At 46.3% G+C, this 24022-nt stretch overlaps 9 non-coding genes across 9 annotated transcripts; all 9 read left to right on the plus strand.

Annotated features, from left to right (window-relative positions):
* The first annotated feature begins 153 nt into the window (after positions 1–153).
* Positions 154–226, plus strand: TRNAF-GAA (transfer RNA phenylalanine (anticodon GAA)). The gene has a single exon. It is a non-coding gene; the product is annotated as a tRNA-Phe (tRNA).
* Positions 227–2276: 2050 nt separating this feature from the next.
* TRNAF-GAA (transfer RNA phenylalanine (anticodon GAA)) lies at positions 2277–2349 on the plus strand. The gene has a single exon. It is a non-coding gene; the product is annotated as a tRNA-Phe (tRNA).
* Positions 2350–4399: 2050 nt separating this feature from the next.
* Positions 4400–4472, plus strand: TRNAF-GAA (transfer RNA phenylalanine (anticodon GAA)). Its single transcript has one exon. It is a non-coding gene; the product is annotated as a tRNA-Phe (tRNA).
* A 2050-nt stretch (positions 4473–6522) lies between these two features.
* Positions 6523–6595, plus strand: TRNAF-GAA (transfer RNA phenylalanine (anticodon GAA)). Its single transcript has one exon. It is a non-coding gene; the product is annotated as a tRNA-Phe (tRNA).
* A 2050-nt stretch (positions 6596–8645) lies between these two features.
* Positions 8646–8718, plus strand: TRNAF-GAA (transfer RNA phenylalanine (anticodon GAA)). The gene has a single exon. It is a non-coding gene; the product is annotated as a tRNA-Phe (tRNA).
* Positions 8719–8988: 270 nt separating this feature from the next.
* On the plus strand, positions 8989–9061 carry TRNAF-GAA (transfer RNA phenylalanine (anticodon GAA)). Its single transcript has one exon. It is a non-coding gene; the product is annotated as a tRNA-Phe (tRNA).
* Positions 9062–10768: 1707 nt separating this feature from the next.
* Positions 10769–10841, plus strand: TRNAF-GAA (transfer RNA phenylalanine (anticodon GAA)). Its single transcript has one exon. It is a non-coding gene; the product is annotated as a tRNA-Phe (tRNA).
* A 2049-nt stretch (positions 10842–12890) lies between these two features.
* TRNAF-GAA (transfer RNA phenylalanine (anticodon GAA)) lies at positions 12891–12963 on the plus strand. The gene has a single exon. It is a non-coding gene; the product is annotated as a tRNA-Phe (tRNA).
* A 2050-nt stretch (positions 12964–15013) lies between these two features.
* Positions 15014–15086, plus strand: TRNAF-GAA (transfer RNA phenylalanine (anticodon GAA)). Its single transcript has one exon. It is a non-coding gene; the product is annotated as a tRNA-Phe (tRNA).
* The last annotated feature ends 8936 nt before the right edge of the window (positions 15087–24022 follow it).

A 24022-nucleotide genomic window follows, 5' to 3' on the forward strand; every position in this document is an offset into this window, starting at 1 on the left:
CAAGGGGAACTATTGCTCCTATTGTTCCTATTGCCATTACCATGCTGATGTTTGAAAATAAAAGTGTAGGCTGGGACTTTAGATCTCCTTTAATGTCTCTGGGACCCCTTCGCCTTGCCGCCACACACCTGCTGGCTTGCTCCTTTAGAATGTGCCGAAATAGCTCAGTTGGGAGAGCGTTAGACTGAAGATCTAAAGGTCCCTGGTTCGATCCCGGGTTTCGGCATCTGTTGTAGGTTTAAGGAGAGTCCTCCTGTCTGTGAGCTGTTGCTTTTCTCATGAATCGGGCTAGCGTATGCTCCATGCTTTGGCTTCTCACCTGTCTGTTGCTCATGACAGAACGGTGGCTTAGTCTCCCTGGCAATTTAGTCGTGAATCTTGCTGCCTTTTCTCTTTTCCGGCAACATGCATAGGCATAAAAATCTCAATTCTCCATAGGCTCCTGTCACACCAACTTATAGTAGCCAACAATTGCTGAGGAAAGCACATGTCTTAAGCTGAAATAGCTCAGTTGGGAGAGCATTAGACTGAAGATCTAAAGGTCCCTGGTTCAATCCCGGGTTTCGGCAACTGCCTCCGTTTCTTTTGGTGTAACGCTTCCCGCCAAGACTGGGCAGACCAAGACCAAGGTTTAGAAACTGGTTCAGTGCATATTAGGGTCTCGGGCGCAGCAGAAAAGCAATTGTACAATTTCCCGCAGTATATGGTTTTCTCAGCCAACGTGCAAGGACATGTCCAAAATCTATTCTTCTCAATAGGACCAGGTTACACCACCACATAGCGCTGGAAAGCCTTGGGGGAAAAAAAGGCTGGCATGTTGCATTGTTGCAGCCCTCACCTGCGTTATGCCAATCAAACCAAGTGGAAGAGTCTGCTTCACAGAGGAAATGCAATGTGTCCGAAAGGAATGGCAGCGCGCAGCCGAGCAAATCAACTTATCAAATGCATTCCGGGGTGAACAAGACTTAGCCGGCTTTGAAAGATACTAAAAGTCACGGCGCCGCCAAAACTAGTCTTTGACAACTTGATGCAAGTAAATAGAACTTTTTTGAACCATGGGATGAATAAAATCCAATACATTTTCTTCCTCGTGCTGATGCATCAGACTAGAAAACCAGAAGCAGGTCAGAAAAAGTATCTTCGCGGTCCGAAATGACTTCCATGACAAAAGCTACAATTGCGCAGCTGAAGATTCTCAGCTTCCTCAGGTTGCAGGCCGCTTCTTCTTCCATACACACAAAATGAGAAGCATAACCACTCCTTCCTAGAAAAGGCAATATCACTTATTCAACCAATTTCCTTGCGGAGTCACTTCTCTTGCAGGGTCCCAAAAGACACAGTATACACGCAAGTCATTTGGATTTTGCCTTTCACTTTAGTTTGAAGAAAGATGTATGATTGTATTCCTTTTATCAGGAAAATTGGGTGAAAATGGCTACGTCAGATGAAAAGCAAAGCTTTAAAGCGAAGAAAGATTACAAACTGTATGACTTTTTCAGGGAAAGTGGCTCAAAATGGCTACGTCAGATGAAAAGCAAGAGGGTTAGCAGCTAGATAAGGTTCCTTTCGAAAAGAGAACACTTGGAGCATTTTCCTTCACTCTGGTCCTTTGGTAGTACTACGGCTGGTTTAAGGCTTCTTTAGAGCAGTGTATTTGGACTCCTCAAAACCTCTATCTAGCTTTAAAAATGTAAAGCCATATATTGCTTCCCACGTTGCATTTCATTGATTTCTAGCCTACTCGCATGAATTTGAACAATCTTGAATATTGTAAACTGACTTTGTGAAGATCCACCAACATTTTCTTTTTTGATTTCAGTGAAATGTATTCACAGTGCCCTGTGAGTAGACTTTTCTGTGTCACACATTTCACAGAGTCTGATTTCCAACGTACAGATTTGCTGAGAGGAGGAGTTTCAGGAGGCAGAGTCAGTACAGGAATCACAGCTTGCAGGCAGCAAGGTACCATGGGAGCTGCAGTCCTTAGAAAATGAAAGTAAAGAGCAGAGAAGAAGCTGAACACCATGCCGGAAATCCAGGAAATTGTGGAAATAGATGGCCAGCAGAGAAACAGCAATCACAACATAAAAGGAGGTTACTGAGGCAAGCTTACATTGGTTTGTCAAGGGGAACTATTGCTCCTATTGTTCCTATTGCCATTACCATGCTGATGTTTGAAAATAAAAGTGTAGGCTGGGACTTTAGATCTCCTTTAAGGTCTCTGGGACCCCTTCGCCTTGCCGCCACACACCTGCTGGCTTGCTCCTTTGGAATGTGCCGAAATAGCTCAGTTGGGAGAGCGTTAGACTGAAGATCTAAAGGTCCCTGGTTCGATCCCGGGTTTCGGCATCTGTTGTAGGTTTAAGGAGAGTCCACCTGTCTGTGAGCTGTTGCTTTTCTCATGAATCGGGCTAGCGTATGCTCCATGCATTGGCTTCTCACCTGTCTGTTGCTCATGACAGAACGGTGGCTTAGTCTCACTGGCAATTTAGTCGTGAATCTTGCTGCCTTTTCTCTTTTCCGGCAACATGCATAGGCATAAAAATCTCAATTCTCCATAGGCTCCTGTAACACCAACTTATAGTAGCCAACAATTGCTGAGGAAAGCACACTTCTTAAGCCGAAATAGCTCAGTTGGGAGAGCGTTAGACTGAAGATCTAAAGGTCCCTGGTTCTATTCCGGGTTTCGGCAACTGCCTGCGTTTCTTTTGGTGTAACGCTTCCCGGCAAGACTGGGCAGACCAAGACCAAGGTTTAGAAACTGGTTCAGTGCATATTAGGGTCTCGGGCACAGCAGAAAAGCAATTGTACAACTTCCCGCAGTATATGGTTTTCTCAGCCAACGTGCAAGGACATTTCCAAAATCTATTCTTCTCAATAGGACCAGGTTACACCACCACATAGCGCTGCAAAGCCTTGGGGGAAAAAAAGGCTGGCATGTTGCATTGTTGCAGCCCTCACCTGCGTTATGCCAATCAAACCAAGTGGAAGAGTCTGCTTCACAGAGGAAATGCAATGTGTCCGAAAGGAATGGCAGCGCGCAGCCGAGCAAAACAACTTATCAAATGCATTCCGGGGTGAACAAGACTTAGCCGGCTTTGAAAGATACTAAAAGTCACGGCGCCGCCAAAACTAGTCTTTGACAACTTGATGCAAGTAAATAGAACTTTTTTGAACCATGGGATGAATAAAATCCAATACATTTTCTTCCTCGTGCTGATGCATCAGACTAGAAAACCAGAAGCAGGTCAGAAAAAGTATCTTCGCGGTCCGAAATGACTTCCATGACAAAAGCTACAATTGCGCAGCTGAAGATTCTCAGCTTCCTCAGGTTGCAGGCCGCTTCTTCTTCCATACACACAAAATGAGAAGCATAACCACTCCTTCCTAGAAAAGGCAATATCACTTATTCAACCAATTTCCTTGCGGAGTCACTTCTCTTGCAGGGTCCCAAAAGACACAGTATACACGCAAGTCATTTTGATTTTGCCTTTCACTTTAGTTTGAAGAAAGATGTATGATTGTATGCCTTTTATCAGGAAAATTGGGTGAAAATGGCTACGTCAGATGAAAAGCAAAGCTTTAAAGCGAAGAAAGATTACAAACTGTATGACTTTTTCAGGGAAAGTGGCTCAAAATGGCTACATCAGATGAAAAGCAAGAGGGTTAGCAGCTAGATAAGGTTCCTTTCGAAAAGAGAACACTTGGAGCATTTTCCTTCACTCTGGTCCTTTGGTAGTACTACGGCTGGTTTAAGGCTTCTTTAGAGCAGTGTATTTGGACTCCTCAAAACCTCTATCTAGCTTTAAAAATGTAAAGCCATATATTGCTTCCCACGTTGCATTTCATTGATTTCTAGCCTACTCGCATGAATTTGAACAATCTTGAATATTGTAAACTGACTTTGTGAAGATCCACCAACATTTTCTTTTTTGATTTCAGTGAAATGTATTCACAGTGCCCTGTGAGTAGACTTTGCTGTGTCACACATTTCACAGAGTCTGATTTCCAACGTACAGATTTGCTGAGAGGAGGAGTTTCAGGAGGCAGAGTCAGTACAGGAATCACAGCTTGCAGGCAGCAAGGTACCATGGGAGCTGCAGTCCTTAGAAAATGAAAGTAAAGAGCAGAGAAGAAGCTGAACACCATGCCGGAAATCCAGGAAATTGTGGAAATAGATGGCCAGCAGAGAAACAGCAATCACAACATAAAAGGAGGTTACTGAGGCAAGCTTACATTGGTTTGTCAAGGGGAACTATTGCTCCTATTGTTCCTATTGCCATTACCATGCTGATGTTTGAAAATAAAAGTGTAGGCTGGGACTTTAGATCTCCTTTAATGTCTCTGGGACCCCTTCGCCTTGCCGCCACACACCTGCTGGCTTGCTCCTTTAGAATGTGCCGAAATAGCTCAGTTGGGAGAGCGTTAGACTGAAGATCTAAAGGTCCCTGGTTCGATCCCGGGTTTCGGCATCTGTTGTAGGTTTAAGGAGAGTCCTCCTGTCTGTGAGCTGTTGCTTTTCTCATGAATCGGGCTAGCGTATGCTCCATGCTTTGGCTTCTCACCTGTCTGTTGCTCATGACAGAACGGTGGCTTAGTCTCCCTGGCAATTTAGTCGTGAATCTTGCTGCCTTTTCTCTTTTCCGGCAACATGCATAGGCATAAAAATCTCAATTCTCCATAGGCTCCTGTCACACCAACTTATAGTAGCCAACAATTGCTGAGGAAAGCACATGTCTTAAGCTGAAATAGCTCAGTTGGGAGAGCATTAGACTGAAGATCTAAAGGTCCCTGGTTCAATCCCGGGTTTCGGCAACTGCCTCCGTTTCTTTTGGTGTAACGCTTCCCGCCAAGACTGGGCAGACCAAGACCAAGGTTTAGAAACTGGTTCAGTGCATATTAGGGTCTCGGGCGCAGCAGAAAAGCAATTGTACAATTTCCCGCAGTATATGGTTTTCTCAGCCAACGTGCAAGGACATGTCCAAAATCTATTCTTCTCAATAGGACCAGGTTACACCACCACATAGCGCTGGAAAGCCTTGGGGGAAAAAAAGGCTGGCATGTTGCATTGTTGCAGCCCTCACCTGCGTTATGCCAATCAAACCAAGTGGAAGAGTCTGCTTCACAGAGGAAATGCAATGTGTCCGAAAGGAATGGCAGCGCGCAGCCGAGCAAATCAACTTATCAAATGCATTCCGGGGTGAACAAGACTTAGCCGGCTTTGAAAGATACTAAAAGTCACGGCGCCGCCAAAACTAGTCTTTGACAACTTGATGCAAGTAAATAGAACTTTTTTGAACCATGGGATGAATAAAATCCAATACATTTTCTTCCTCGTGCTGATGCATCAGACTAGAAAACCAGAAGCAGGTCAGAAAAAGTATCTTCGCGGTCCGAAATGACTTCCATGACAAAAGCTACAATTGCGCAGCTGAAGATTCTCAGCTTCCTCAGGTTGCAGGCCGCTTCTTCTTCCATACACACAAAATGAGAAGCATAACCACTCCTTCCTAGAAAAGGCAATATCACTTATTCAACCAATTTCCTTGCGGAGTCACTTCTCTTGCAGGGTCCCAAAAGACACAGTATACACGCAAGTCATTTGGATTTTGCCTTTCACTTTAGTTTGAAGAAAGATGTATGATTGTATTCCTTTTATCAGGAAAATTGGGTGAAAATGGCTACGTCAGATGAAAAGCAAAGCTTTAAAGCGAAGAAAGATTACAAACTGTATGACTTTTTCAGGGAAAGTGGCTCAAAATGGCTACGTCAGATGAAAAGCAAGAGGGTTAGCAGCTAGATAAGGTTCCTTTCGAAAAGAGAACACTTGGAGCATTTTCCTTCACTCTGGTCCTTTGGTAGTACTACGGCTGGTTTAAGGCTTCTTTAGAGCAGTGTATTTGGACTCCTCAAAACCTCTATCTAGCTTTAAAAATGTAAAGCCATATATTGCTTCCCACGTTGCATTTCATTGATTTCTAGCCTACTCGCATGAATTTGAACAATCTTGAATATTGTAAACTGACTTTGTGAAGATCCACCAACATTTTCTTTTTTGATTTCAGTGAAATGTATTCACAGTGCCCTGTGAGTAGACTTTTCTGTGTCACACATTTCACAGAGTCTGATTTCCAACGTACAGATTTGCTGAGAGGAGGAGTTTCAGGAGGCAGAGTCAGTACAGGAATCACAGCTTGCAGGCAGCAAGGTACCATGGGAGCTGCAGTCCTTAGAAAATGAAAGTAAAGAGCAGAGAAGAAGCTGAACACCATGCCGGAAATCCAGGAAATTGTGGAAATAGATGGCCAGCAGAGAAACAGCAATCACAACATAAAAGGAGGTTACTGAGGCAAGCTTACATTGGTTTGTCAAGGGGAACTATTGCTCCTATTGTTCCTATTGCCATTACCATGCTGATGTTTGAAAATAAAAGTGTAGGCTGGGACTTTAGATCTCCTTTAAGGTCTCTGGGACCCCTTCGCCTTGCCGCCACACACCTGCTGGCTTGCTCCTTTGGAATGTGCCGAAATAGCTCAGTTGGGAGAGCGTTAGACTGAAGATCTAAAGGTCCCTGGTTCGATCCCGGGTTTCGGCATCTGTTGTAGGTTTAAGGAGAGTCCACCTGTCTGTGAGCTGTTGCTTTTCTCATGAATCGGGCTAGCGTATGCTCCATGCATTGGCTTCTCACCTGTCTGTTGCTCATGACAGAACGGTGGCTTAGTCTCACTGGCAATTTAGTCGTGAATCTTGCTGCCTTTTCTCTTTTCCGGCAACATGCATAGGCATAAAAATCTCAATTCTCCATAGGCTCCTGTAACACCAACTTATAGTAGCCAACAATTGCTGAGGAAAGCACACTTCTTAAGCCGAAATAGCTCAGTTGGGAGAGCGTTAGACTGAAGATCTAAAGGTCCCTGGTTCTATTCCGGGTTTCGGCAACTGCCTGCGTTTCTTTTGGTGTAACGCTTCCCGGCAAGACTGGGCAGACCAAGACCAAGGTTTAGAAACTGGTTCAGTGCATATTAGGGTCTCGGGCACAGCAGAAAAGCAATTGTACAACTTCCCGCAGTATATGGTTTTCTCAGCCAACGTGCAAGGACATTTCCAAAATCTATTCTTCTCAATAGGACCAGGTTACACCACCACATAGCGCTGCAAAGCCTTGGGGGAAAAAAAGGCTGGCATGTTGCATTGTTGCAGCCCTCACCTGCGTTATGCCAATCAAACCAAGTGGAAGAGTCTGCTTCACAGAGGAAATGCAATGTGTCCGAAAGGAATGGCAGCGCGCAGCCGAGCAAAACAACTTATCAAATGCATTCCGGGGTGAACAAGACTTAGCCGGCTTTGAAAGATACTAAAAGTCACGGCGCCGCCAAAACTAGTCTTTGACAACTTGATGCAAGTAAATAGAACTTTTTTGAACCATGGGATGAATAAAATCCAATACATTTTCTTCCTCGTGCTGATGCATCAGACTAGAAAACCAGAAGCAGGTCAGAAAAAGTATCTTCGCGGTCCGAAATGACTTCCATGACAAAAGCTACAATTGCGCAGCTGAAGATTCTCAGCTTCCTCAGGTTGCAGGCCGCTTCTTCTTCCATACACACAAAATGAGAAGCATAACCACTCCTTCCTAGAAAAGGCAATATCACTTATTCAACCAATTTCCTTGCGGAGTCACTTCTCTTGCAGGGTCCCAAAAGACACAGTATACACGCAAGTCATTTTGATTTTGCCTTTCACTTTAGTTTGAAGAAAGATGTATGATTGTATGCCTTTTATCAGGAAAATTGGGTGAAAATGGCTACGTCAGATGAAAAGCAAAGCTTTAAAGCGAAGAAAGATTACAAACTGTATGACTTTTTCAGGGAAAGTGGCTCAAAATGGCTACATCAGATGAAAAGCAAGAGGGTTAGCAGCTAGATAAGGTTCCTTTCGAAAAGAGAACACTTGGAGCATTTTCCTTCACTCTGGTCCTTTGGTAGTACTACGGCTGGTTTAAGGCTTCTTTAGAGCAGTGTATTTGGACTCCTCAAAACCTCTATCTAGCTTTAAAAATGTAAAGCCATATATTGCTTCCCACGTTGCATTTCATTGATTTCTAGCCTACTCGCATGAATTTGAACAATCTTGAATATTGTAAACTGACTTTGTGAAGATCCACCAACATTTTCTTTTTTTATTTCAGTGAAATGTATTCACAGTGCCCTGTGAGTAGACTTTGCTGTGTCACACATTTCACAGAGTCTGATTTCCAACGTACAGATTTGCTGAGAGGAGGAGTTTCAGGAGGCAGAGTCAGTAAAGGAATCACAGCTTGCAGGCAGCAAGGTACCATGGGAGCTGCAGTCCTTAGAAAATGAAAGTAAAGAGCAGAGAAGAAGCTGAACACCATGCCGGAAATCCAGGAAATTGTGGAAATAGATGGCCAGCAGAGAAACAGCAATCACAACATAAAAGGAGGTTACTGAGGCAAGCTTACATTGGTTTGTCAAGGGGAACTATTGCTCCTATTGTTCCTATTGCCATTACCATGCTGATGTTTGAAAATAAAAGTGTAGGCTGGGACTTTAGATCTCCTTTAAGGTCTCTGGGACCCCTTCGCCTTGCCGCCACACACCTGCTGGCTTGCTCATTTGGAACGTGCCGAAATAGCTCAGTTGGGAGAGCGTTAGACTGAAGATCTAAAGGTCCCTGGTTCGATCCCGGGTTTCGGCATCTGTTGTAGATTTAAGGAGAGTCCACCTGTCTGTGAGCTGTTGCTTTTCTCATGAATCGGGCTAGCGTATGCTCCATGCTTTGGCTTCTCACCTGTCTGTTGCTCATGACAGAACGGTGGCTTAGTCTCCCTGGCAATTTAGTCGTGAATCTTGCTGCCTTTTCTCTTTTCCGGCAACATGCATAGGCATAAAAATCTCAATTCTCCATAGGCTCCTGTCACACCAACTTATAGTAGCCAACAATTGCTGAGGAAAGCACACGTCTTAAGCCGAAATAGCTCAGTTGGGAGAGCGTTAGACTGAAGATCTAAAGGTCCCTGGTTCAATCCCGGGTTTCGGCAACTGCCTGTGTTTGTTTTGGTGTAACGCTTCCCGGCAAGACTGGGCAGACCAAGACCAAGGTTTAGAAACTGGTTCAGTGCATATTAGGGTCTCGGGCGCAGCAGAAAAGCAATTGTACAACTTCGCGCAGTATATGGTTTTCTCAGCCAACGTGCAAGGACATGTCCAAAATCTATTCTTCTCAATAGGACCAGGTTACACCACCACATAGCGCTGCAAAGCCTTGGGGGAAAAAAAGGCTGGCATGTTGCATTGTTGCAGCCCTCACCTGCGTTATGCCAATCAAACCAAGTGGAAGAGTCTGCTTCACAGAGGAAATGCAATGTGTCCGAAAGGAATGGCAGCGCGCAGCCGAGCAAAAAAAATTATCAAATGCATTCCGGGGTGAACAAGACTTAGCCGGCTTTGAAAGATACTAAAAGTCACGGCGCCGCCAAAACTAGTCTTTGACAACTTGATGCAAGTAAATAGAACTTTTTTGAACCATGGGATGAATAAAATCCAATACATTTTCTTCCTCGTGCTGATGCATCAGACTAGAAAACCAGAAGCAGGTCAGAAAAAGTATCTTCGCGGTCCGAAATGACTTCCATGACAAAAGCTACAATTGCGCAGCTGAAGATTCTCAGCTTCCTCAGGTTGCAGGCCGCTTCTTCTTCCATACACACAAAATGAGAAGCATAACCACTCCTTCCTAGAAAAGGCAATATCACTTATTCAACCAATTTCCTTGCGGAGTCACTTCTCTTGCAGGGTCCCAAAAGACACAGTATACACGCAAGTCATTTGGATTTTGCCTTTCACTTTAGTTTGAAGAAAGATGTATGATTGTATGCCTTTTATCAGGAAAATTGGGTGAAAATGGCTACGTCAGATGAAAAGCAAAGCTTTAAAGCGAAGAAAGATTACAAACTGTATGACTTTTTCCGGGAAAGTGGCTCAAAATGGCTACGTCAGATGAAAAGCAAGAGGGTTAGCAGCTAGATAAGGTTCCTTTCGAAAAGAGAACACTTGGAGCATTTTCCTTCACTCTGGTCCTTTGGTAGTACTACGGCTGGTTTAAGGCTTCTTTAGAGCAGTGTATTTGGACTCCTCAAAACCTCTATCTAGCTTTAAAAATGTAAAGCCATATATTGCTTCCCACGTTGCATTTCATTGATTTCTAGCCTACTCGCATGAATTTGAACAATCTTGAATATTGTAAACTGACTTTGTGAAGATCCACCAACATTTTCTTTTTTGATTTCAGTGAAATGTATTCACAGTGCCCTGTGAGTAGACTTTGCTGTGTCACACATTTCACAGAGTCTGATTTCCAACGTACAGATTTGCTGAGAGGAGGAGTTTCAGGAGGCAGAGTCAGTACAGGAATCACAGCTTGCAGGCAGCAAGGTACCATGGGAGCTGCAGTCCTTAGAAAATGAAAGTAAAGAGCAGAGAAGAAGCTGAACACCATGCCGGAAATCCAGGAAATTGTGGAAATAGATGGCCAGCAGAGAAACAGCAATCACAACATAAAAGGAGGTTACTGACGCAAGCTTAGATTGGTTTGTCAAGGGGAACTATTGCTCCTATTGTTCCTATTGCCATTACCATGCTGATGTTTGAAAATAAAAGTGTAGGCTGGGACTTTAGATCTCCTTTAAGGTCTCTGGGACCCCTTCGCCTTGCCGCCACACACCTGCTGGCTTGCTCCTTTAGAATGTGCCGAAATAGCTCAGTTGGGAGAGCGTTAGATTGAAGATCTAAAGGTCCCTGGTTCGATCCCGGGTTTCGGCATCTGTTGTAGGTTTAAGGAGAGTCCACCTGTCTGTGAGCTGTTGCTTTTCTCATGAATCGGGCTAGCGTATGCTCCATGCTTTGGCTTCTCACCTGTCTGTTGCTCATGACAGAACGGTGGCTTAGTCTCACTGGCAATTTAGTCGTGAATCTTGCTGCCTTTTCTCTTTTCCGGCAACATGCATAGGCATAAAAATCTCAATTCTCCATAGGCTCCTGTCACACCAACTTATAGTAGCCAACAATTGCTGAGGAAAGCACACGTCTTAAGCCGAAATAGCTCAGTTGGGAGAGCGTTTGACTGAAGATCTAAAGGTCCCTGGTTCAATCCCGGGTTTCGGCAACTGCCTGCGTTTCTTTTGGTTTAACGCTTCCCAGCAAGACTGGGCAGACCAAGACCAAGGTTTAGAAACTGGTTCAGTGCTTATTAGGGTCTCGGGCGCAGCAGAAAAGCAATTGTACAATTTCCCGCAGTATATGGTTTTCTCAGCCAACGTGCAAGGACATGTCCAAAATCTATTCTTCTCAATAGGACCAGGTTACACCACCACATAGCGCTGGAAAGCCTTGGGGGAAAAAAAGGCTGGCATGTTGCATTGTTGCAGCCCTCACCTGCGTTATGCCAATCAAACCAAGTGGAAGAGTCTGCTTCACAGAGGAAATGTAATGTGTCCGAAAGGAATGGCAGCGCGCAGCCGAGCAAAACAACTTATCAAATGCATTCCGGGGTGAACAAGACTTAGCCGGCTTTGAAAGATACTAAAAGTCACGGCGCCGCCAAAACTAGTCTTTGACAACTTGATGCAAGTAAATAGAACTTTTTTGAACCATGGGATGAATAAAATCCAATACATTTTCTTCCTCGTGCTGATGCATCAGACTAGAAACCAGAAGCAGGTCAGAAAAAGTATCTTCGCGGTCCGAAATGACTTCCATGACAAAAGTTACCATTGCGCAGATGAAGATTCTCAGCTTCCTCAGTTTGCAGGCCGCTTCTTCTTCCATGCACACAAAATGAGAAGCATAACCACTCCTTCCTAGAAAAGGCAATATCACTTATTCAACCAATTTCCTTGCGGAGTCACTTCTCTTGCAGGGTCCCAAAAGACACAGTATACACGCAAGTCATTTTGATTTTGCCTTTCACTTTAGTTTGAAGAAAGATGTATGATTGTATGCCTTTTATCAGGAAAATTGGGTGAAAATGGCTACGTCAGATGAAAAGCAAAGCTTTAAAGCGAAGAAAGATTACAAACTGTATGACTTTTTCAGGGAAAGTGGCTCAAAATGGCTACGTCAGATGAAAAGCAAGAGGGTTAGCAGCTAGATAAGGTTCCTTTCGAAAAGAGAACACTTGGAGCATTTTCCTTCACTCTGGTCCTTTGGTAGTACTACGGCTGGTTTAAGGCTTCTTTAGAGCAGTGTATTTGGACTCCTCAAAACCTCTATCTAGCTTTAAAAATGTAAAGCCATATATTGCTTCCCACGTTGCACTTCATTGATTTCTAGCCTACTCGCATGAATTTGAACAATCTTGAATATTGTAAACTGACTTTGTGAAGATCCACCAACATTTTCTTTTTTGATTTCAGTGAAATGTATTCACAGTGCCCTGTGAGTAGACTTTGCTGTGTCACACATTTCACAGAGTCTGATTTCCAACGTACAGATTTGCTGAGAGGAGGAGTTTCAGGAGGCAGAGTCAGTACAGGAATCACAGCTTGCAGGCAGCAAGGTACCATGGGAGCTGCAGTCCTTAGAAAATGAAAGTAAAGAGCAGAGAAGAAGCTGAACACCATGCCGGAAATCCAGGAAATTGTGGAAATAGATGGCCAGCAGAGAAACAGCAATCACAACATAAAAGGAGGTTACTGAGGCAAGCTTACATTGGTTTGTCAAGGGGAACTATTGCTCCTATTGTTCCTATTGCCATTACCATGCTGATGTTTGAAAATAAAAGTGTAGGCTGGGACTTTAGATCTCCTTTAATGTCTCTGGGACCCCTTCGCCTTGCCGCCACACACCTGCTGGCTTGCTCCTTTAGAATGTGCCGAAATAGCTCAGTTGGGAGAGCGTTAGACTGAAGATCTAAAGGTCCCTGGTTCGATCCCGGGTTTCGGCATCTGTTGTAGGTTTAAGGAGAGTCCTCCTGTCTGTGAGCTGTTGCTTTTCTCATGAATCGGGCTAGCGTATGCTCCATGCTTTGGCTTCTCACCTGTCTGTTGCTCATGACAGAACGGTGGCTTAGTCTCCCTGGCAATTTAGTCGTGAATCTTGCTGCCTTTTCTCTTTTCCGGCAACATGCATAGGCATAAAAATCTCAATTCTCCATAGGCTCCTGTCACACCAACTTATAGTAGCCAACAATTGCTGAGGAAAGCACATGTCTTAAGCTGAAATAGCTCAGTTGGGAGAGCATTAGACTGAAGATCTAAAGGTCCCTGGTTCAATCCCGGGTTTCGGCAACTGCCTCCGTTTCTTTTGGTGTAACGCTTCCCGGCAAGACTGGGCAGACCAAGACCAAGGTTTAGAAACTGGTTCAGTGCATATTAGGGTCTCGGGCGCAGCAGAAAAGCAATTGTACAATTTCCCGCAGTATATGGTTTTCTCAGCCAACGTGCAAGGACATGTCCAAAATCTATTCTTCTCAATAGGACCAGGTTACACCACCACATAGCGCTGGAAAGCCTTGGGGGAAAAAAAGGCTGGCATGTTGCATTGTTGCAGCCCTCACCTGCGTTATGCCAATCAAACCAAGTGGAAGAGTCTGCTTCACAGAGGAAATGCAATGTGTCCGAAAGGAATGGCAGCGCGCAGCCGAGCAAATCAACTTATCAAATGCATTCCGGGGTGAACAAGACTTAGCCGGCTTTGAAAGATACTAAAAGTCACGGCGCCGCCAAAACTAGTCTTTGACAACTTGATGCAAGTAAATAGAACTTTTTTGAACCATGGGATGAATAAAATCCAATACATTTTCTTCCTCGTGCTGATGCATCAGACTAGAAAACCAGAAGCAGGTCAGAAAAAGTATCTTCGCGGTCCGAAATGACTTCCATGACAAAAGCTACAATTGCGCAGCTGAAGATTCTCAGCTTCCTCAGGTTGCAGGCCACTTCTTCTTCCATACACACAAAATGAGAAGCATAACCACTCCTTCCTAGAAAAGGCAATATCACTTATTCAACCAATTTCCTTGCGGAGTCACTTCTCTTGCAGGGTCCCAAAAGACACAGTATACACGCAAGTCATTTGGATTTTGCCTTTCACTTTAGTTTGAAGAAAGATGTATGATTGTATTCCTTTTATCAGGAAAATTGGGTGAAAATGGCTACGTCAGATGAAAAGCAAAGCTTTAAAGCGAAGAAAGATTACAAACTGTATGACTTTTTCAGGGAAAGTGGCTCAAAATGGCTACGTCAGATGAAAAGCAAGAGGGTTAGCAGCTAGATAAGGTTCCTTTCGAAAAGAGAACACTTGGAGCATTTTCCTTCACTCTGGTCCTTTGGTAGTACTACGGCTGGTTTAAGGCTTCTTTAGAGCAGTGTATTTGGACTCCTCAAAACCTCTATCTAGCTTTAAAAATGTAAAGCCATATATTGCTTCCCACGTTGCATTTCATTGATTTCTAGCCTACTCGCATGAATTTGAACAATCTTGAATATTGTAAACTGACTTTGTGAAGATCCACCAACATTTTCTTTTTTGATTTCAGTGAAATGTATTCACAGTGCCCTGTGAGTAGACTTTGCTGTGTCACACATTTCACAGAGTCTGAATTCCAACGTACAGATTTGCTGAGAGGAGGAGTTTCAGGAGGCAGAGTCAGTACAGGAATCACAGCTTGCAGGCAGCAAGGTACCATGGGAGCTGCAGTCCTTAGAAAATGAAAGTAAAGAGCAGAGAAGAAGCTGAACACCATGCCGGAAATCCAGGAAATTGTGGAAATAGATGGCCAGCAGAGAAACAGCAATCACAACATAAAAGGAGGTTACTGAGGCAAGCTTACATTGGTTTGTCAAGGGGAACTATTGCTCCTATTGTTCCTATTGCCATTACCATGCTGATGTTTGAAAATAAAAGTGTAGGCTGGGACTTTAGATCTCCTTTAAGGTCTCTGGGACCCCTTCGCCTTGCCGCCACACACCTGCTGGCTTGCTCCATTAGAATGTGCCGAAATAGCTCAGTTGGGAGAGCGTTAGATTGAAGATCTAAAGGTCCCTGGTTCGATCCCGGGTTTCGGCATCTGTTGTAGGTTTAAGGAGAGTCCTCCTGTCTGTGAGCTGTTGCTTTTCTCATGAATCGGGCTAGCGTATGCTCCATGCTTTGGCTTCTCACCTGTCTGTTGCTCATGACAGAACGGTGGCTTAGTCTCACTGGCAATTTAGTCGTGAATCTTGCTGCCTTTTCTCTTTTCCGGCAACATGCATAGGCATAAAAATCTCAATTCTCCATAGGCTCCTGTCACACCAACTTATAGTAGCCAATAGAGATGAGCGAATCGAAGTATCCGAAGTGGAATTCGAGTCGAATTTCGGAAAAATTTCGATTCGTGCCGAATCCGAAAAACAGCCTAATTCGGACGCGCGAATCGAAATTTTTCCGAAAATGGCGGCTGACATGTGCGGCGACGGAGCGGGGATGTCGGGGAAGGCGCGCAGACAAGGCGCGCTGCCCCATAATGCATTCCTCAACGACATGTGATCGCATCAGCCAATCAGCAGCCAGCCAGCCAGCACTGTGTAATGGTCGAGGTATATATAGCGGCCATTTTGGAAATCTTCATTTGCCTGCAGTCATTGAACAGAGGCAGACCGCTCTGTACTAGGGACAGGGACAGAGTTAGGGCCACAGAAACGAGAATTGGGGACAGAGAGAAGTTACTTAGGGACAGAGAACCATTACTCAGGGACACAGACTTGTTAATGAGGGCCACAGAATCGTTATTTAGGGACAAAGAAACGCTAGTTAGGGCCACAGAATTCATACTCAGGGACAGACAGAATTGTTACTCAGTGCCAGAGAATTGTTACTTAGGGCCACAGAAACGTTATTAGGGCCACAGAATTTTTACTCAGGGACAGACAGAATTGTTACTGAGTGCCAGAGAATTGTTACTCAGGGACAGACAGAATTGTTACTGAGTGCCAGAGAATTCTTACTCAGGGCCACAGAATTCATTCTCAGGGACAGACAGAATTGTTACTCAGGGACAGACAGAATTGTTACTGAGTGCCAGAGAATTGTTACTCAGGGACAGACAGAATTGTTACTGAGTGCCAGAGAATTGTTACTCAGGGACAGACAGAATTGTTACTGAGTGCCAGAGAATTGTTACTCTCACAGACACAAAATTGTTACTTGCACAGACACAGAATTGTTACTTGCACAGACACACAATTGTTACTCAGGGCCACAGAATTCATACTCAGGGACAGACAGAATTGTTACTGAGTGCCAGAGAATTCTTACTCAGGGCCACAGAATTCATACTCAGGGACAGACAGAATTGTTACTCAGGGACAGACAGAATTGTTACTGAGTGCCAGAGAATTGTTACTCAGGGACAGACAGAATTGTTACTGAGTGCCAGAGAATTGTTACTCTCACAGACACAAAATTGTTACTTGCACAGACACAGAATTGTTACTTGCACAGACACACAATTGTTACTCAGGGGCCACAGAATTCATACTCAGGGACAGACAGAATTGTTACTGAGTGCCAGAGAATTGTTACTCAGGGACAGACAGAATTGTTACTGAGTGCCAGAGAATTGTTACTCTCACAGACACAAAATTGTTACTTGCACAGACACAGAATTGTTACTCGCACAGAGACAGAATTGTTACTCAGGGCCACAGAATTCATACTCAGGGACAGACAGAATTGTTACTGAGTGCCAGAGAATTGTTACTCAGGGAAGACAGAATTGTTACTGAGTGCCATAGAATTGTTACTCAGGGACAGACAGAATTGTTACTGAGTGCCAGAGAATTGTTACTCTCACAGACACAAAATTGTTACTTGCACAGACACAGAATTGTTACTCGCACAGAGACAGAATTGTTACTCAGGGCCACAGAATTCATACTCAGGGACAGACAGAATTGTTACTGAGTGCCAGAGAATTGTTACTCAGGGACAGACAGAATTGTTACTGAGTGCCAGAGAATTGTTACTCTCACAGACACAAAATTGTTACTTGCACAGACACAGAATTGTTACTTGCACAGACACACAATTGTTACTGAGTGCCAGAGAATTGTTACTCAGGGACAGACAGAATTGTTACTGAGTGCCAGAGAATTGTTACTCAGGGACAGACAGAATTGTTACTGAGTGCCAGAGAATTGTTACTCAGGGACAGACAGAATTGTTACTGAGTGCCAGAGAATTGTTACTCTCACAGACACAAAATTGTTACTTGCACAGACACAGAATTGTTACTCGCACAGAGACAGAATTGTTACTCAGGGCCACAGAATTCATACTCAGGGACAGACAGAATTGTTACTGAGTGCCAGAGAATTGTTACTCAGGGACAGACAGAATTGTTACTGAGTGCCAGAGAATTGTTACTCTCACAGACACAAATTGTTACTTGCACAGACACAGAATTGTTACTTGCACAGACACACAATTGTTACTGAGTGCCAGAGAATTGTTACTCAGGGACAGACAGAATTGTTACTGAGTGCCAGAGAATTGTTACTCAGGGACAGACAGAATTGTTACTGAGTGCCAGAGAATTGTTACTCTCACAGACACAAAATTGTTACTTGCACAGACACAGAATTGTTACTCGCACAGAGACAGAATTGTTACTCAGGGCCACAGAATTCATACTCAGGGACAGACAGAATTGTTACTGAGTGCCAGAGAATTGTTACTCAGGGAAGACAGAATTGTTACTGAGTGCCATAGAATTGTTACTCAGGGACAGACAGAATTGTTACTGAGTGCCAGAGAATTGTTACTCTCACAGACACAAAATTGTTACTTGCACAGACACAGAATTGTTACTCGCACAGAGACAGAATTGTTACTCAGGGCCACAGAATTCATACTCAGGGACAGACAGAATTGTTACTGAGTGCCAGAGAATTGTTACTCAGGGACAGACAGAATTGTTACTGAGTGCCAGAGAATTGTTACTCTCACAGACACAAAATTGTTACTTGCACAGACACAGAATTGTTACTTGCACAGACACACAATTGTTACTGAGTGCCAGAGAATTGTTACTCAGGGACAGACAGAATTGTTACTGAGTGCCAGAGAATTGTTACTCAGGGACAGACAGAATTGTTACTGAGTGCCAGAGAATTGTTACTCAGGGACAGACAGAATTGTTACTGAGTGCCAGAGAATTGTTACTCTCACAGACACAAAATTGTTACTTGCACAGACACAGAATTGTTACTCGCACAGAGACAGAATTGTTACTCAGGGCCACAGAATTCATACTCAGGGACAGACAGAATTGTTACTGAGTGCCAGAGAATTGTTACTCAGGGACAGACAGAATTGTTACTGAGTGCCAGAGAATTGTTACTCTCACAGACACAAAATTGTTACTTGCACAGACACAGAATTGTTACTTGCACAGACACACAATTGTTACTGAGTGCCAGAGAATTGTTACTCAGGGACAGACAGAATTGTTACTGAGTGCCAGAGAATTGTTACTCAGGGACAGACAGAATTGTTACTGAGTGCCAGAGAATTGTTACTCAGGGGACAGACAGAATTGTTACTGAGTGCCAGAGAATTGTTACTCTCACAGACACAAAATTGTTACTTGCACAGACACAGAATTGTTACTCGCACAGAGACAGAATTGTTACTCAGGGCCACAGAATTCATACTCAGGGACAGACAGAATTGTTACTGAGTGCCAGAGAATTGTTACTCAGGGACAGACAGAATTGTTACTGAGTGCCAGAGAATTGTTACTCTCACAGACACAAAATTGTTACTTGCACAGACACAGAATTGTTACTTGCACAGACACACAATTGTTACTCAGGGCCACAGAATTCATACTCAGGGACAGACAGAATTGTTACTGAGTGCCAGAGAATTCTTACTCAGGGCCACAGAATTCATACTCAGGGACAGACAGAATTGTTACTCAGGGACAGACAGAATTGTTACTGAGTGCCAGAGAATTGTTACTCAGGGACAGACAGAATTGTTACTGAGTGCCAGAGAATTGTTACTCTCACAGACACAAAATTGTTACTTGCACAGACACAGAATTGTTACTTGCACAGACACACAATTGTTACTCAGGGCCACAGAATTCATACTCAGGGACAGACAGAATTGTTACTGAGTGCCAGAGAATTGTTACTCAGGGACACCTAATCGTTGAATTAAATAGTATGTCAGACAACATGCAGAGGAGTGGCAGAGGAGGCAATGTTTTAGGAGCGAGCAGACGTGGCAGCAGAGGAAGGGGTCGAGGCAGCAGTATTCGCAGCCAGAGGCCAGTGCTCCCGGTGTCATCCAGCGGTCGTGTCTCCACCGACAACCCTGCCGTCATTGATTGGTTGGCTCGGTCGTCTTCCTCTTCCAGGTCACCTCTGACACCTACAGCCAACGGTCGGTGGGTACGTCAGACACAACCGTTAGTTGGCATGGCCCGGGACCAAGCCCACTGAAATCACGTGTCCTCTACCTGCCCCTGTCCTTTGCTGTTCCCTCACCAAGCGAAGTATCGCATGCTGTGGGCTCAGCCCCACTGTACAGTGAGGAAGAGCTAACAGAGGGCGGTCAGGAACGGGGGGAGACATCGGCCTTTTCAGCAGCCAAGCGAACAAGTACTGGCGAGGAGAGTGGCTCGGTAGCCGGTCTAGAGACAGGTCTGTCTCCTGACCCAGACGCAGCCGAGGGGGCTAGTAGTGAGGCGGAGACCCTACTTGATGATGAGGAGGTTGATCGCACTTGGCAGCCTCGTCGTCATCAGGCAATTTCTTCCGCATCATCAGGAGAAGAGGGTGGCAGCTTGGCAGCGAGCAAAACAGTCGGTGGGTTGCCCAGGAGACAGCAGCAGGGTCGCATCAGTGTCAGTGGAGCCAAACGTCCACGGAGTAGAGCACCAGCTCCACTGCAGCCTACCACCACGGCCAGTAGTGGTGCCGGTGCGCACGGAGGAAGTAGCAGTCAGCCAGTGAAGAGTAGCGGGGGCAAAGTTTCCTACTCGGTGGTGTGGCAATTTTTCCTCAAGCCGCCCGAGGAAGTAAACGTAGCCGTATGTCGACTATGTGGCCAGAAATGCAAGCGTGGCCAGGGGGCCCATGTTGGGACTACAGCGTTGCGTCAGCATATGCAGCGTCACCATTCGGTGGCCTGGGAAAACCGTGATAAACATACGGCGGTTCTGCCTGCCCCAGCCCCCGCTCCATCACCCGCTCCGTTACTTGCTCCGTCACCCGACGTCGTCAATCGCCCTCTATCAGCCAGTCAAGGCTCCAACACCTCTGCTGAGGGGAGTTGTCGCTCATTGGCATCTTCCGCTCGTTCAGATGCTCCTTCTCCTGCTACTCCTCTTCTCGGATTCCGTCAACAGTCTTTCTTGGAATCCGTATCCAAGAGACAACAGTTTGCGAGCACGCACCCGACGGTGCAAAAGCTGAACGTCCTCCTGTCCAAGTTGCTGGTGCTGCAGTCCCTCCCTTTCCAACTGGTGGACTCAGCACCTTTCCGAGAAATGATGGCTTGTGCCGCGCCGCGGTGGAGAGTGCCAAGCCGTCATTTCTTTGCCCAAAAGGCAGTGCCAGCCCTGCATTCACATGTAGAAGAGATGGTGGGCCAGTCTTTGAGCATGTCGGTCTCTGCCAAAGTGCACGGCAGCGCCGACGTGTGGAGCTGTAACTACGGTCAGGGACAGTACATGTCATTTACGGCCCACTGGGTGAACGTGGTGCCGGCACAGCCGCACCAGCAACTTGGACAGGTCACGACGCTTTTGCCTCCACGTTTGCACGTCCTTGGTCCAGCAAGCATGTCCGCCTCTACCACCTCTTTTTCCGCCGTGTCCTCAGCCGCCACCCCCGTGCCAAGTCCCATTACCCGACCGGCATATCACATGTGCAGGGCGCAACGGTGTCACGCTGTGCTGCACCTGGTATGCCTTGGCGAACGTAGTCACACAGGGGAGGAACTGCTGAGTGTAATGAACAGAGAAATCGACAGATGGCTGTCTCCGCGCAAACTAAAAATCGGAACCATGTTGACTGACAACGGAAAGAACATGGTGTCTGCTCTGCGTCAAGGAAGGTTGTGCCATGCGCCATGCATGGCTCACGTGTTCAATCTGGTTGTCAAGCGGTTCCTAAAATCCACCATCCCACTGCAAGACATCCTTAAAATGTCACGTAAACTGTGCATGCATTTCAGCCATTCCTACACCGCAAAGAACACCCTCATTGAGCTGCAGCGGCAGAACGGAATTCCACAGCATCGCCTGATCTGCGACGTTGCAACAAGGTGGAATTCAACCCTACACATGTTAGACCGCCTTTACGAGCAGCGAAAGGCCATCACCGATTTCCTGATGTTACAAGCGGATAAAGGTACTCCCCTGTGTAACTTAGATGTCAGCCATTGGCAGCTCATGCGTGACACCTGCCGCTTGCTCAGGCCCTTTGAGGAGGCCACGCTATTCGTGAGTCGGCAGGACTATGGGATGAACGACGTCATTCCTCTGTTGCACGTCCTGGAACAAATGCTGTTAACAATGGCTGGTCAGGGTGCGGTAGACGTGGCGCACAGATCTCAACGCCACATGACCCCTGTGGGGGCAGGACAGGAAGAAGAGGAGGAGGTAGAGGAGGACATTTGTGCTCAGGAATTATTGAGTGAAATGGGTGGTTTTTCCACTCAGCGGACAGGAGTGGAGGAGCAGGAGCATCTGGTAGAGGAGGAGGAGGAGGAGACAGAGGACCCAGACGCACCGTGGCAGTATGCTGTGGAGATGGAGGCAGGGAGTCCCTCGCATTCCTTGGCACAAATGGCCCATAGCATGCTCGGTTGCTTGCGTAGCGACAGCCGAATAATAACCATCAGACAGAGGGATGACTTTTGGCTGTCCACCTTGTTGGACCCTCGCTACCGGTCCAAAATGGTGGCCTTTTTCACACCTGCTGAGAGGGAGGCCAAAATTACGTACTATAAAAACCACCTATGTAGTCAGTTGGTCTCTGCCTTTGTGCGCCAACGTCCATCCTCAGACACTGTGGGCCCTGTGCGCTCGCGTTCCGCTGGCATGGCAGCAGGGGAGGGGTGGGGTGGTAGGAGCAGTGGCAGCTCCACCAGCAGCGGCTGCCTCAGTCTGCAGTCGATGATGAGTAGCTTTCTTCACCAGCGCAGTGAGGAAACTACTAACCAGCCGCAGCAGCAGCAGCAGCATCAGGTGGACCTGGAGCAGGAGCTCAAACAACAGGCTTGGGCCTACTTGGACAGCACCCTGCCAACCGAGGTAGACAATCCCCTTGACTACTGGGCAACGAAACTTGACCTTTGGCCCCAACTAGCTGAATTTGCCCTTGAAAGGCTGTCATGCCCGGCCAGTAGCGTGGCATCGGAGCGCGTGTTTAGTGCGGCAGGAGGTATTGTAACTCCGCGGAGGACACGACTGTCCACCCAAAGTGTGGAGAGACTCACGTTTGTGAAAATGAATCAGGCGTGGATTAGTCTGGATTTCAAACCACCAGTTCCTGACACAACTGACTAAATCCGCCATGAATCATGCCTCAAACATGTGCCACTTTCAGGTCTCCTCACACTGCTGGTGTGTTGAATTTTTTGACATAGGGTGCTGGCAGATTACGGGCCTCCTATAGCTGCTGCCAGGCCCCTAATCTGCCATAGGCCCCTATATACCGCCTCCTCCTGCTGCTGCCAGGTCCAGAGTCTCTCATGGGTCCCTGTACGGCCTCCCATTGCTGCTGTCTCCATCGCCACACTCTGCTGCCATGTGCCACTTTCAGGTCTCTTCACACTGCTGGTGTGTTAAATTTTTTGACATAGGGTGCAGGCAGATTACGGGCCTCACATAGCTGCTGCCAGGCCCCTAATCTGCCATGGGCCCCTATATACCGCCTCCTCATGCTGCTGCCAAGTCTAGAGTCTCTCATGGGTCCCTGTACGGCCTCCCATTGCTGCTGTCTCCATCGCCACACTCTGCTGCCATGTGCCACTTTCAGGTCTCTTCACACTGCTGGTGTGTTAAATTTTTTGACATAGGGTGCTGCAAGATAACGGGCCTCACATAGCTGCTGCCAGGCCCCTAATCTGCCATGGGCCCCTATATACCGCCTCCTCATGCTGCTGCCAAGTCCAGAGTCTGTCATGGTCCCTGTACGGCCTCCCATTGCTGCTGTCTCCATCGCCACACTCTGCTGCCATGTGCCACTTTCAGGTCTCTTCACACTGCTGGTGTGTTAAATTTTTTGACATAGGGTGCAGGCAGATTACGGGCCTCACATAGCTGCTGCCAGGCCCCTAATCTGCCATGGGCCCCTATATACCACCTCCTCCTGCTGCTGCCAGGTCCAGAGTCTCTCATGGGTCCCTGTACGGCCTCCCATTGCTGCTGTCTCCATCGCCACACTCTGCTGCCATGTGCCACTTTCAGGTCTCTTCACACTGCTGGTGTGTTAAATTTTTTGACATAGGGTGCAGGCAGATTACGGGCCTCACATAGCTGCTGCCAGGCCCCTAATCTGCCATGGGCCCCTATATACCACCTCCTCCTGCTGCTGCCAGGTCCAGAGTCTCTCATGGGTCCCTGTACGGCCTCCCATTGCTGCTGTCTCCATCGCCACACTCTGCTGCCATGTGCCACTTTCAGGTCTCTTCACACTGCTGGTGTGTAAAATTTTTTGACATAGGGTGCTGCAAGATAACGGGCCTCACATAGCTGCTGCCAGGCCCCTAATCTGCCATGGGCCCCTATATACCGCCTCCTCATGCTGCTGCCAAGTCCAGAGTCTGTCATGGTCCCTGTACGGCCTCCCATTGCTGCTGTCTCCATCGCCACACTCTGCTGCCATGTGCCACTTTCAGGTCTCTTCACACTGCTGGTGTGTTAAATTTTTTGACATAGGGTGCAGGCAGATTACGGGCCTCACATAGCTGCTGCCAGGCCCCTAATCTGCCATGGGCCCCTA

The sequence above is a fragment of the Staurois parvus genome, unplaced genomic scaffold, assembly GCF_062004578.1.
Source record: "Staurois parvus isolate SC_StPar_1 unplaced genomic scaffold, SC_StPar_1.0 ptg000126l, whole genome shotgun sequence".
Taxonomy (NCBI): domain Eukaryota; kingdom Metazoa; phylum Chordata; class Amphibia; order Anura; family Ranidae; genus Staurois; species Staurois parvus.